Consider the following 15,037-nt stretch of genomic DNA (forward strand, 5'->3'; position numbering starts at 1 on the left):
CAATAAAATTATATTTCGCCTATATCTGCCTTTTGTGGTGGAAAGTCACGTCAATTACGTGATATCGCGTCTAAATTTTAATTGCTCGCTCGCTCGCTGCACTCGCGCTCCGTTGGCGGTGAGCGTATCCGGATAACCGAAAACGAGCCACCTTGAAACAGTTTTAAATTCAAGTTGGAAAGTAAGCAATTAGTAATTCCTTTCAACCAGTTTCTCTAACGGGCAAGAACTTTGGACCACCCTCTAATTGTGAAGAAACGAACGACGCGGGAAAGAGAGAGAGAGAGAGAGAGAGAGAGAGAGAGGGAGGGAAAGAAAGAGAGGGAGAGAGAGGAAAAAAGGATGACATTTCATCGTTGAAAGCGAAGGCACGTGTTTCAAGTATCTTCCGAGCGAGGAATCCTTGATATTAATTAGATGAGCTCGTAACTCTGAAATCGGAGAAGTAAGAAGCCGAACTTCGTTTGGGAGTTCGTTAAAGGAGTTACTCGCGTTCGTATGGCGGCGGATATCCTAACTCGCGTAACGACTCTTAACGCGATGGTATCCTCGCTCCTTCCAGCCTCCTCCGTCTTGTAACGAACGCAAAGTTCCTAGCGTGGAACACACCCTCGTGGATGCTCACAATTTGTTGCACGCGACAATTTGTTGCACGCGCGTCATACAGCTAGACATCTTTCCGCGCGCGATTTTCTCAACTGTTCTCTCTCTTTCTCTCTCCCTTCATCTCTCTCTGAAATATTTTACGAGCGGCATCAGCTTTAAATGCGTATTTTATTCTTGGTAAGCTCTCTCAGCATAAAATGTAAAAATTGACATTTCCATCATCATCTGTCAAAAGCTCTGTTAATAATGTCCCGACTTTCATAAAAGCATCAAAATTATTATCCAGTTTAAAAAATTGAAAATACATTTTCTCTAGCTTATATTCTTAATTAATTTATTCTTCACGAAGCAATTAACAGAATAATAATGAAACTATTATCAAAAGTGTAACATAAATAGCCATTTGTTTTACAGTACTCTCGTTGCTGTCTACATTATTTCAAATGTACGTTATGTTTAAAACTCTCTAAAAAAAAAGATGACTACTTTTGCAGAAACTTTTGTCACACAAAAATTGCTGTCCTATTTGGCGGGGACTTTTAGCACAAGCATCGCGCGCGTGCATTTGCGTAAAATAAAAATGCACCAAGTGATGGGTTGAAATAGCTATAAGCGGATTAAACCATCATATTTGAGAGTCATATTCGTGGAGCCATCTCTGACTATCTCTGTGAATGCGGAATAACTTTTAAATAACGTCAGTTAAATTTTTATTTGCATTAACAATCTAAGTCAATTAAAGATTTGTTAATTACATGAGAATAATGGCTCGATAAAATTTTTATTTTCCGTTTTTGTTCCGAGAAATTCTCTCCACGAGACGAAGGTGATCTATTTTACCAACATATATTAATGTTGATTGAATTAATTCTTGTTCTATATTCTGAATTTCTTGTTAGAGAATCAAATAATAAACTTGGAACATTAAAATAGTAAAAAAAAATTAAATTGGATCAAATGTGTCAATCAAAGTGTGTGTTAGATTGTATCGGTATAAGAGAGCGAACTGGTTTACCTTTTTCGTCGTTAGTTTCTTAACTGTCCACCAGATAGCGCAAGACACGGCGTAGGACAATATGGCCGCCTAGTATTGGCATCGTTATGACAAGTCTCTTGGCAGCTTCCTAACTATTGCCTTTTTTATACGTTTTACACGAGTTTTTTAATATCAGTGTCTAGAAAATAGGTAGTGTACGTGTATATGTGTATTATGATGTAACGGCAGCGCGGTGAGGTGTCGGAAAAATCGTCGTAAACTCGGTGAGTGTTCCAATCATTCTTTGCGCGAGGTAATTCCGATTTTCAGCGACTTGCTCCGTCTTTCGCGCTACTAGCAGTCGATTTGTTTAACAATCCGCGAACATCGGTCGTGAGAATCGATTCTGTTTGTCAGCGTGTGATTCGAAATAAAGCAAGTGGCGATCGTCCGAGCTCATTGTAGCAACGAAGCGAAGTGCGTCGCATGTGTCCCCTTGTCAGTTGTCAGTGTGTGCATATAACCTCTCTCTGTACTTCGCGAAGTTAGTTTTCCACTCTTTCCGTTTTTCAATATTCATGACTCTTTGCTGGGTCGTAACTGGAGTTGTTGTTCTAGGAAAATTCCGTCGCGCGAAAGTTTCGCCGTCATTGTCGAATGTCGCGTGAGCGCTTTAGGCACGACCGCGCAACGCTGGTAAACAATCGGGATTGTTTACCGATTCCACTACGTCGACGACGTCCGCATGTGCGGTCATTGACGCGCCGGTAGATAAACGAGCGTCGCCATAGTAACCCGCTCGTCTGCGAGCGTTTCGCGTATTTTGACAGTTGGCCAGAATGCCGAATGTGTCGAATGTCGTGGGCGCGAGATCGAACGTCGCTCGAACTCTTAGTTGAAGCGTTATTCTTATTTAATCGTTATCGCGCGTCGAGACGAACGATTCTTCGCGTATGCGTTATCGCCGCTGTCGTCGTTTTCGGAGCAAATCGCGAGCTGTCAACACGACTGTCACGCTGTAATCGGACATAAGCACGATCGCCGGTACTTTTTGAATATGGCAATATGGCTAAATATAATAACGACGCGCGGCGTTCCTCGAAATACGGAGGAACGTATTGATTTTTCCGCTGAAATTAATGTGTGTCTCTGTAATATTTGCTTTCAGGGCGGACCTAACCACATTCCGAGAGTCTGAAAAGCGACATACAGGTGCGTACCGACAGAGGCATCCCACGGAGGGATGTTTGAAGTATCCGAGCAGTAACGACCGATACACGTATGTTTATTATGTTTTTTATTTCTATTTTGCATTATATTTCTTGTTGGCACCAGAATGATCACACATATATGGAATAGAAAATAAATTTTAACATTTCTATCATCTTGTTCTTTTTCAATTATAATTTATTGTGTTCTTGAATTGCACAATATATATATATATATATATATATATATATATATATATACATACATACATACATACATACATACATACATATATATATATACATACATACATACATACATACATATATATATATATATATATATATATATATATATATATATATATATATTATTTATTATATTTGAAACACTGCTGAGAAAGCACCGTTTTGAATTACATTTTTAGGCTTTTATAATTAAATATAATTTTTGAAAACAAATCATGTGTTTATTTAACTAAAGATATTAAAATTCTTATCACAAAGAGAAAGAGAGAGAAAAAGAGTATTAGTTATAGTTATATGTGAGATCATTTTGTAGCTGAATTTTTTCTTTGTTACATTATTAGTTTGCATAAATATATACACATACATTTAGCAATAATATTCTGTTGCTTTTTTTAGTTTCTTTGCTTCTTGAAATGCTTACATAAACATTTATTCAGTTTTATATTTCTAATATGTATCTAACATATATTTCCATCATTGGAAATCTTTCATTATAAACTTTTTTTTTAATTTCCAAATAATATGAAATTTATATACACTTGTAGCTAAAAACATAATAATTATATAAAAATAAAGTTAAATAAAATGAAAATACAATAATATGTTTGCACAGATTCGAATTTTTTTGTATATAATTATGCATATGACAAACTATTTTATTTTTATTTTTAATTATTATTATATTTAACAAAAGAAGAAATTTAGTATTTATTATATACTTTTAAGTATAATAAATTATATTTATTATATTTATTATACTTACAAGGCTTCTTAATACATATATTGCTACACTATTTATAGTGAATATCCTTACATTTTATTATCTATCCACCATAGTAAATTATTCCAATTTTATTTATGTCACAATATATTTTTATAATATAATTTCCGATTCTTGAGCAGTACGACTCGTTTTACGAATATCTGAGAAAAGTTTTTCTTACTCTATTATCTTAGGAATTTTCGTCGAAATTTATGCAATAAAGTTTACGTTATATTCTGATTTCAAATCAGATTTGATCAAGAAAAATATTAATTTGCATGTACAAAAATGTACATTATAATGTACATTTTTAGTATAAGTATATAATTTTTAGTATAGTATAATGAAGAACAATGATTTAATAAACATGTCCCGGTGAACTTACTATTTTCCAATAATACGGTAAATGCAAAACTAAACATAATTAAATCTTTTATAAAATACTTTAAGCTCTTTTATTTTTTATCGATATGCTTTTATATAAAGCTACGGAATTGAAAAAATATACTATGTGTCATGGTACAACTTTTATTCCGGTAGAGAAATATATGTATACAAATGTCTTTTGTTAATAATTATAAAATAGGCAAAATTATATTAATCTTTTTACATTCTATTATACAATTAATTTACTATTTGAATTCCGACTCAGATATTATGATTATAATTAACTATGTCGATATATCTATAGTTGTTTTAGTGGTACAGTCAAACTTTTTAAAGAGACTAAATTTTACTTTATATTTAATATGCACTTTTATACCATTTATTTTTTTGTAATTAGAAATGTTAAAAGATATGTGCTTTAAAGTTTTATTAGAGAATAGTAGGAAACTGTAATATGATTTTACCGACATGTTTCGTAACTATCGTCTTTTCTGGTAACTTACGAACGAAGGTAAGTCTCGTACCGACGACAGCAGTGCTTATATCGGGTGTCGCAAATTTACTTCTGGCTGAAATTTCTGTATGTATCGTACAATCTCTCTATTACCGACTAGTATATAGTCGGTAAGAATCCCTTCCGGTTGTTATCGACATCCGGTTTCCATTTGTTGAAATGTCAGCCAACAGTTTTCTACAATCGAAATATTTATTCACTATTACTATAACAGAAAATCTCTCCACATATCTTATCGACAAAAAATTTATTATTCCATAATAATTCATAAAACAGAATAGTAATCTAAAGATAAAAAGAGTTAAAAGTTTTAAATATTGATAATTTACTTATAGCAGATATTTTTGCAATTAAAAAAAAAATGAGATAAGTTTAATCCATACACACACACACGCACACTTAGGCTTATTCATAAATTAATGCAATTAATTCTATTTTTTATTGTGTATTATTACGCACTAAAGACTCTGTCATTTTGTTAGATACAGCAATAAAAAACTCACATATAGACAAAAATGCGTGAAAAAATAGAAGTCTAGAAAATATAGAAGTCTAGAAAAATTTATTTTCACTTTATTTTACAATTAATTATACGCGTTTCGCGTATACATTTTGCGTAGCTATTTTCGACGGATTAGATTAATATGGTATAATACAGCGATAGATAGAAAGTAAAAGAAAGAAAATAATTACGAGTTCACGTGAAGTGGAGTGGTTTGTGGATGGGTTTATGTTCGTGTGCACGTGAGTGAATTTCCGACCGCGCGCGCGTTGTCGGGTATTATTTTTAATCACTCGATAGTTCGCCCGAATGCCCGAGTGCGAATCTCGAGGCAATGCAATTATCCCATAATTGGATTTACGTTTGACTTCCACCTGTTTTTATGCAGATACGCCACGTTCGTTTCTTTTCACATCGTCGATAGCGCCAAGAGGTGCCAATATCGTTTTTTTTTTTTTCCCTGCTTTTTTAATGCAGCAATTCACGCGTGTTTCAGCAGCTCTTCATATAGCTCACATTATAATTTAACAATGCATTTTCCAACAGAAAGATTATGAATTGTGCGTGTAATATTTTAAAAGATTATGAATTGTAATTTTTTTTTTAATTTTAATATTTTGATCAATTTTTATATTTACAATAATTTCTTTAGTCTTTGAGGAAAAAAAGAACAAGCGAAAACGCGGAATTTACGAAGAATTTTTAAATTAGTTTGAATCGCGGATTTGTACTATAACATCCTTTTATCCTTTTAAATTGACCATGAATCATGAATTCCCGATCGTACGAGGGAGCATCTGGTAGTCCCCGCGTATATTGTGTCAAAAGGGTGAGAGATCTCAGGAGGGTAATAAACCAACAGCCAATAATCGATCATGCGACTCGGTAACCCCATTCACAAGAGTATATGAAAGAAAAGATAAGCATCATAAACATTCATTATCGAAACATATGACACGTATGTATATATATATATATATATATATATATATATATATATATATATATATATACATACATATATTTTTTTTCTATTAAAACATGATTGCCTTTTATACCGCGAATTAAATTAGTTCATTACCTTTGCTTCTGTCCTTCTCGCTTTTTCGATAATTTATCCAATTTATCGGGATAACTGGATATTTTTTCATTAGTTTTGGACGAAATAAAAGTTTTCACTGCATCTTTTTTTGATTAGTGATGTTCTTGTATTATACGCCACACTGCTATTGTTAAGTATCTGAAAAAGAGAAATTCCTGAAAGTACTTTTTTATATTATGTTTAATTTTAAAAATGTCGCCAGTAAATAAATTAATAAACAAGTGTTTATACGACCAAACTGGCAATTTATTGTTTGATTATTATATCACGACGTTTCGACCATATGGTTTTGGTCCTTATCAAGTGAAAGTTATAATTAAAAAGTAGAAAGAGAAAAATCGAAATGTCAAACTGACATTGTGTCAACCACTATGTTTGGAATACTGAGATCAACGTACTTTTTTATATATTATTTGAGTAAAATATTAAACTGTGTATAATGAAGATATTAGGACGCGACAATTTCTTCTAACACGAGTTTCTTTTTAAATTTATTTTGATGATAACTAATGAAAAAATGATTAATTTTAAGTAAGATAAACTTACTCCAACATTAGATTTCAACTGCATTGCTGGATGAACTAAACCGTGAGAGGAAATTGTGGTGGGTGGCAAGTAACTGACCGCAAAAGCGACGACTTTTTTATTTATTCCTGTTTTCTTTTACGCGGAGACCCCATTCGTTCATTAGACCCGACCATCCATGCAACATACTCGCACAGATCGAAGCCAGTGCCGAGTTTTCTCTCGGACCAGCGTATATCTCTCATCCTATCTTCTCGCTGATTCGAAATTCCCTTGTTCCTTCTTTCTTCTAAACTCTCCGTCCATTGGTAATTTGAAATAATTTGAAACTGTAATCGTATCTAGATTTAATATATTTGGCATGTATTATTTCTTTTAAAAGATTTATTTAATGTATTATAAGACTTTTTATGCTTGATTGATTAAAAATGACAAAGTAAACAAACATTTTATACGTAAAAGGTATATTTGAGTAAAATTAAATTTACAGCAATTTTTCTATACATATTATTTTAATTATCAATCTTTTAATTCACCAATAAGAGAATATGTTTTTCCATATTTTCTAAGAATTTACAATCATTTCAATATGCCTCGTTCTTCTTCCCTTTTGTATAATTAATTCTCGCACGCTTTGTCTAAGATATAGAGCGCATTTTCGTGGCAGGTAGATCGCGTTATAAAACATCTCGGTTTTCATAGCCGGTAAGATTGAAAGCAAGCGAAGTGGAAGTAAATTCGAGAACGCGCGTTTGATCTTATATCGTCCAAACTATTTTTGATGTCGGTGCATATACGTCTTCGCGAGAAAGAGAGAGAGAGAGAGAGAGATAGAGAGAGAGAACAGCTCTTTCATCGATTAATACAGCAAAACGCAGCACGTACGTACTTAAGCCTGAGGCTGTATGCATTTAATTATGTAATGTCAGACACACGGTGTAGCTAAATAAACACATGTGCTACACGCATGCGGAGATGCATAGAATAATAGTTTAATGTAGGGGCGATAGTAATGATAGTAATGATAGTAGTTAATATCTACATTATAAGCATTTGCTAATTATTCGTTGTTGGATTTTTTACGTTGGGGACACGCGATATTGTACACATCTCAGTCGAACATCGACAACCAGTCCGATTCGGGATTAACGCCGATCTTTATCCTCTCTCGTCTACTCGCGCGCCTGTTTCTCTCCTCTCATCTTCCTTCTATTCTCTCCATTCTATCCGTTAGTTGTTCCGTGCTTGGCAGCCGCTTGGCAGCTGCCTTTTCCTGCTGCTTCCGTGCTAATTAATTAAACGACAGCGTGGCCATAGTACGGTGTAGCGAAAAAAAAAAAAACAAAAAAAACATTTGTCAAAGTTGCCCCGTTTTTTTTTTTCAAGCGCTGTAATGCCGCTTTGCTCTGTCCGAATTTTTTAATATCGATTGAAGCGTTTCGCGAAAATAATCTCCCATGCATGTTCCACTTGTATTACGTGCATACGTCGCGAATTACAAATACAAATTTCAATTGCAACATCTTGCTTAATAGTCTTTTAAGTCTTACCGGGCTTAGCGGGCTTTCCACCGTATTTTAATGTTATGTAAATAATTTTCATTGTCGTCTTATTAGTTATTCTCATTTAGTATTAGAATTGGAAACTGTTCGTCCGAATGTAAACGAGTATTGTGTGTACACGTACGTGAGAAAGAAAGAAAATGCCATTTCGGCAAAACCGACCGACACGTGGTTTCATTACTGTCACTTAAGACTTAAGCCTAGCTTAAATTCCGCTACAGGCGATCGTAGGATTTGCTGTGTTAAAGCTAAGCTACACAACCAAGAAGCACCGTGACGGTAAAGATACAGCAAAACAGACTGTCATTCGCACGACGTATGTATCCACTTTAGAGTTCTCGCAAAAGTTGTTCGTTTAATATTGTTTACACGTAAATCCAGTCTGACAGAACTAGTGTAGGACAGCGAATGAGAGACAATTTAATTGCTAAAAATGCGGAATCATATTTTCGTAGCTTTGTCTGCATAAATTTTTAGAGCGGATTAATCGACTTTGCATGTTAAAGCGCACGGTCCACGAAATTGGTCTCGGCAGAAGTAATAATTATTTATTAGGCTGTGCTAATGATTAATTTATTATTTATATATGTATATATGTACCTATGTATACATGGCATGAATCGTTTATATAAATGCAACATATATATCATATATAATAATATGAGGGAGGGGCACACACAGAGGATTATATTACGCGTAAATAGAGACCATTCTATCGCCCGCAGGTAATATTGAAATACCCGAATCTCATATTATGTTTTTGGAAAAAATTGGATATCCGCAGGCAGAGAATCCAACTAAAATATATAATTAAAATATATAATTAAATTTAATAAAATTTATTGAACGTAATTAGCTCAATATTTTCTGAATTTTCGGATCACGGAAAAGTGAAGCATTTTCAATTTTTATAGCAAATAAAGTTAGAAAAGAATCTAGATAGGAGAAAAAAAATGGCGACGTTCTTATCTATCTTAGTGGCAATTTAATTTTTTTTTTTTTATTCATTGTTCCTCGCGTACACTACACTCGGTACGAAAAATACTTTTCACCACATTCGGCCGGTGCTTCATTCTTTAAATAGGAGAGCTAACTTCCAACATTAATTTGAAATTTGTGGAGCGCCCAAGTCTCTACTTGAACGTAAAGCTGAATCAGGAGTTTTTCTTTTAGCGTCGATATTTTATTTACCGCTGTCTAGTTAGGAAAAGTTTTTCGAGTAGAGTAAGTCAGCACACAATTTTAATTCGATCTGATTGAATATATGAAATTACGCGGTACAAAATATTATTCTTCATGCGATGTTTCATCGCGAGATAAAGTTTCGTTAAATTATCGTAATTAGTGGTTCACCAGCTGCTGATATTTCAACGGAACCACGAGCGAATTGACTGGTCAAAATTGCAAATATTGACGAAACATTACGGGTGTTCCGCAAATTCGATAGGGCATTTGTATAATGGCTGGGATGGATATGTTTTTACGCAGAAATTTCTCGCGGACGTGCGAGCGAATGCGAGACACGCGTACTCGATCGTATTCCCTCGTGTAAAAGTACAATCTAATTTACGTAGAGTTTCGCTCGCTAACGTTTCGAATATACTCGATGAATGATAAATTATGCACGAGAATCGTAACTATTGTTATATTCTATCGAGTTTTTATTTGCGGTTTGCGTTCTGCTTTTTCTTAAATATTAATTTTAATTTTGACTCTTTATAACGGAATATTTGAACAAACATTGTAGAATATTATAGTGTGATTTGGAAAATTTATGTTGTCATTACTTATCTTTTTTATTCGTATAATATATTGGAAAAGAATATAAAGTATATGATGAACCTAAAATAATCTTAGTTTAAATTTTCGTTTACGCAAACATTAATTACATCTGTCAGCAGAGTGTAGATTGCGGAATATAATTCTCATCCTCGATTTTAATCTGTGTAAAAATGATGCTCATGAAGATAAAAAATGACGTGGAAGCAAACTTTTTTTCCTGCGTATGCTAGCGAGACGCCTCGATTATCGATTTATCATCCTTCTTCGTCCGTTGATTCTCCTGGTCCATATTTCCCGGTCCCATATTATCTAGATAGTCATCTACTATCGTTTTAAAACGTTACCGGTCGAGGAATAAAAGGAAGAATGGAACGAAATAGATAAATGACGATTTTATATAGTATATTCGATCATTCATTGCATACTGGAATATTTTACGTATTATTTTCTACTCAGAAATTTTTAATTATACTAAAGTATTAAACGGACAATTTAATTTTTCCAAAAGAAAATATCCATTAAAAATTATGAGCAAAAAGAGTCTAACGAAATAATCCATCTTTTTCGAAACGAAATCAAAACTTTCTAAAGTATCGCTAAATGATGAAAAGATTGATTTTCTTTAACAAACCGTTGAACGATTATGTTTACGAAATTGTAAATATTAATGATCAGTAGATAAACAATGGATGTCAACAACGAACGACGTATAATATGTACATCAAATTATCGCAGTCGCTTAGGTAACGTGGGAAGGATTAGTTCAAGAATTCGTTCGCATAATAGTATTAATATCGCGTCAGTGGTCACGGCAGGACGATCAGGAACCGTGCAATCATCGGCACGCGAGAGTACGCCTTGTTACTATTGGCGATAAGGACTACAATCGCGACGCCGACAACTCGGTAGTTTCCATTCGCGTCAAAACAACTACGATTGGGATTATTCGAGTGGTCGAGGCACATTTCGCTTTGCCTCACGGGAAATTTCCGAAACCCGGTTACTTGCGTCGACATGGAATTTAGTTTGGCACGGCCTTAATTCACTGCGTAAAATTGCCAGCATTCGGGCGTAATGGAACGTAGAGTGGGATTCTCGGACACGTAAAAGTAGGGCTGATTTCATTTCCACGGAAACCCCGCGATCAATTGATTCGATTGTCCGAAAGTCCAGTTCTCGTAACACTCTTCCAGGAACTGTATTCCCGATTGGCTTCGACCATTATAGAATTAGTATACGAGAAAATGATTGTATCGCGATAAAGATCGCACTTTCTCGTTTTGTCGCATAAAAAGTCTGGAATGTCAAATTTTTCACTAATAACGAGGAAAACGTGTATTGGATAAGTTTTATTAAATTTTATAATACAAAAAAATATTTTTTTTTATACATTTATAAATATATTGTATTGATTTGAAAGAATTAATAATTTCTGATATTGTGCGATGGGGATACATCGACTTTAATTCGAAAATCATTAAATCAGACGGTGTTTGATTATTTGCACGAATCTCTAAGCGCTGATTGTCACTGAAACCCATATGTGCGCTCATGTTTGTACTTATTTATATTTACAGCTACATATGTATTTTAGATGGATATATATATTATATATATATATATATATATATATATATATATATATATATATAAAGCTCTCTCCTAGTCGCAGAATTTCAAGGCACGCTCTGAGACGTATCCAGTACACGTATGAAAGTGCAATAAAGAAAAGTGGCGTTCGTGCCAAGCTGAAATGCGCCAGCCCGCGACGCGCACTCGTTCTTGTGGAATTTATTTTCGATCAAGGTGGCCATTGCTGATTAGCGCGACAATGGCAGCTTTGTTCTACGATTAACGACGTTTTCTCCAATTCCACCCATTCCGTGTACCCTTCCCAGTTCCCGATAATCGTACCCTCGAATCCGGATAAGATTTAAAGAGCCATTCTCTAAAACTTACGAGAGCGCTTAACTATATGTAACGGTTTTCATTAAATTTTAAACCGAGATACCTACGAAACGCGTACAATACTTGTCGTTACAAGATTCAGCTATTTACGATTGCATATAAAACGTAACGATGCATCGTGCCGTCTTAAAACCCAGCGGAGCCGCTTCGTCTCGTTTTTATCGTCGCGAGTAAGAGCGCCGTCCAATTTCATCGACGTACTTTTTTTCGCGAAACGATATATCGCACATTTTGAGATTATCTACCCGTTAAGATCCCTCCAGAGATAGAGAGCTGTGAAAAAAAAAAAGGGAAATTTCAACGGATATAATTGTGGTATAATTTTTCTTTAAAGCAAACCTATCGCGTAGAGAAAAAGAGCTTCTTTCGTTTTTAGTGAGAGATATCTATTGTAGATGAAAATAGTTTTTAAAATAGTTAGATCCCGTGGAGAAATTTAAATATAAGATCATCGATAAGATGCCGGTCGAGCCTCGCTTCTCCGCGCGATAGGAAGGGTGGTTAAAGCGAAGCTTTTGACATGCAATTACATTCGCATCGATTCTCGTGATATTCTCTAAATAATGAAAGTAGTCGAACGAGATCTTTTTTTGGAGGAATGCAACTGCTTTTTTCATTTCTTCGCCGAGAGAAAAGCATTCGAAACGATGAGCGCAGAATTAGATAGTGAAAACCGCCGCGCGCATACCGACGATTCCTTAGATATCTCGAAACGGAGAATGCGATTGTTCACAATGCCATCGACGGATGCCAATATGCTATCGTAGCTCGCTCAATATTTAATCGAGTAATGAAAATATTTTCTTTCAATGCGATTAGCCGTTGCATTTTTTTCCTTCTCAGTATTTCAACTCGACAAATTGCTTTAACTACGCAGCGTGGGGACATGCTGTTGCGCGCATTAATCGAGAACTTTGTTATTTAGATCGTTATTTATTGTTCTTTTTACTCTTTTTAAAAGGGAACGGGGGATGAGAAAATCGTTGCAGCATAAAGTTTTATGGGACATAGACCGGCGCATTTATTTTGCGCGGTGATGATCGATGTGTTCAATATAAACGAGGTAATGACAAAGTATTTATCACGGATAGCGAGAGAGCTACGTTCTCGTGAACACGTACACGTGATAGTTTGTCGGTTGTGCTTTGGTAAACCTGATGATAACCAAGCGAAATTTGCACACATGTATATAATTACGTCGCGGCTGAATATATGCGCGCAAGAAGCTGCTTCTTCCGCCCGTACGCTCGCAATCTAAGCATACGCGTGTCTACACCGATATCGGTTTTACTTTAAACCATATATTTCATAGCGTGGGAAATTTAATCATGAAGATTACCCTCATAATGTAGACGCGATATCACGCGCCATTTCTGTGATTCTCTTTTCTTCATTGAGAAGACTCCGATATCGGATTCTCGTAAAGTCTTGTTCCATCTGTTCTCGTGATTAAATACAAATTTGTACGATTTGTACGATAATTTTAATTGTGTTATACGCGAGCGTGTTTAAAACATTTCTAGTCACAAGATTATTAATGAAACTCTTATTTATATATTGTTTTTGTTATTGGAAAGGTTGAAGCATTATTATAATTTGGAATAAGTTATATTAAATCAAGTCAAGCCACAAATCTAGCGAATCACACTTCACTTTTAGATTTTTTGAACAATCGATTTTTTTTTTTATAAAGAAGTCATTATTTATTGCAAATATTTGGACTCTATTATTAAACATCTTTCAAATTTCAATCTTCAAATTACAGATTTGTCTGAGAAAATTGGCATAAATTAAGAAATGTCACACTATCTATTTTTAAAACTTAATATTCTTTCTAATTTTTTACTTGATTATTTGATTTACTTGATTACTTGATATCTACTTTAAAAAAAATGAAATTGATAAAACAATCCTTAAATAAATCCTTAAAAAAAATCCTTTAAAATAAAAATTGTTATAGTTAATGAATTCTTTATTTACTCTTTTTTGCCTCGTTTATAAAAATTGCGTTAAAATATTAAGTATTTTGTCATTTATTTTTACCAAACTTTTATTATGCATTTTTTTTACATATCTTTATATTTGTTGATATTAAATAACTTTACAATTATGTTGCAAAAAAAAATTTTTGTACGGAAGAAAGCTCGTCTACAAATTCTTTAAAAAACGCACCCTCGAGGTCGATCTGACATTCTATCGTGCGGTTTCTCCCGAGATATTTCTCGCGGTCGATTCAGCGATAAAGCGCCTGTCGGAAGGAGAGCGAAGCCGCATCGAAGGCGGGTGTTGATTGGCCGCCAATCGCAAAGCGCAGCGGAAAACCTCGAAGCTCGCAGTTGGTACGCTGTTGGAGGCTGTTCGTGGATTAAAGGCTTTTCTTTCGAATTTCACGTCAGTCAGCTTTGCGCCTGGGATAATCCGGGTGCTGTATTCGCGGCGCGTATATAAAATAAAGATCCGCCACGTCTGTCGAGCCAGTTGCCCGCTTAATAACGCTTAATAAACGGCGACCGATCTGACGTGATGCGCGTCTTTCTTTCTCTCTCCCCCCTTTCCCTCTCCCTCTCTCTCTCTCTCTCTCTCTCTTTGTCTCTCTCGTCAATTTTCTCCCGCGCCGCTTCTTTCCGGAAGCTTTTATACGGAAAATGGATTATGCTCTTTTACACACGTGTTTGGCACGTGCGACAGGGATGAGATGTGGAAACCAGCAAACTTGCACGAAAAAAAGGGGAGAAAAATCTGTTTTGCTATACAGAATGAAATTGGGAAGGAGCAAAGTTACCTGCGCGATTTGATGAAGACGCGGGAAATGCATGTATAATTAATGTGTTATTACGGGTGTTACGTTTCCATTATAAGCATTGTAGCGCGGATTGTACTATTTGAAAAGTGA

At 34.8% G+C, this 15,037-nt stretch overlaps 1 protein-coding gene across 1 annotated transcript in view; it reads left to right on the plus strand.

Moving 5' to 3' along the window:
* Positions 1–1,691: 1,691 nt before the first annotated feature.
* LOC126858563 (tyrosine-protein phosphatase Lar-like) overlaps positions 1,692–15,037 on the plus strand; it is a 273,630-nt gene continuing 260,284 nt past the window's right edge. Inside the window, 2 exon segments of the mRNA XM_050608989.1 lie at positions 1,692–1,866; positions 2,751–2,861. The gene's annotated coding sequence lies outside the window, so the exon portion shown is untranslated.

This window comes from Cataglyphis hispanica, chromosome 26 (genome assembly GCF_021464435.1).
Source record: "Cataglyphis hispanica isolate Lineage 1 chromosome 26, ULB_Chis1_1.0, whole genome shotgun sequence".
NCBI lineage: Eukaryota > Metazoa > Arthropoda > Insecta > Hymenoptera > Formicidae > Cataglyphis > Cataglyphis hispanica.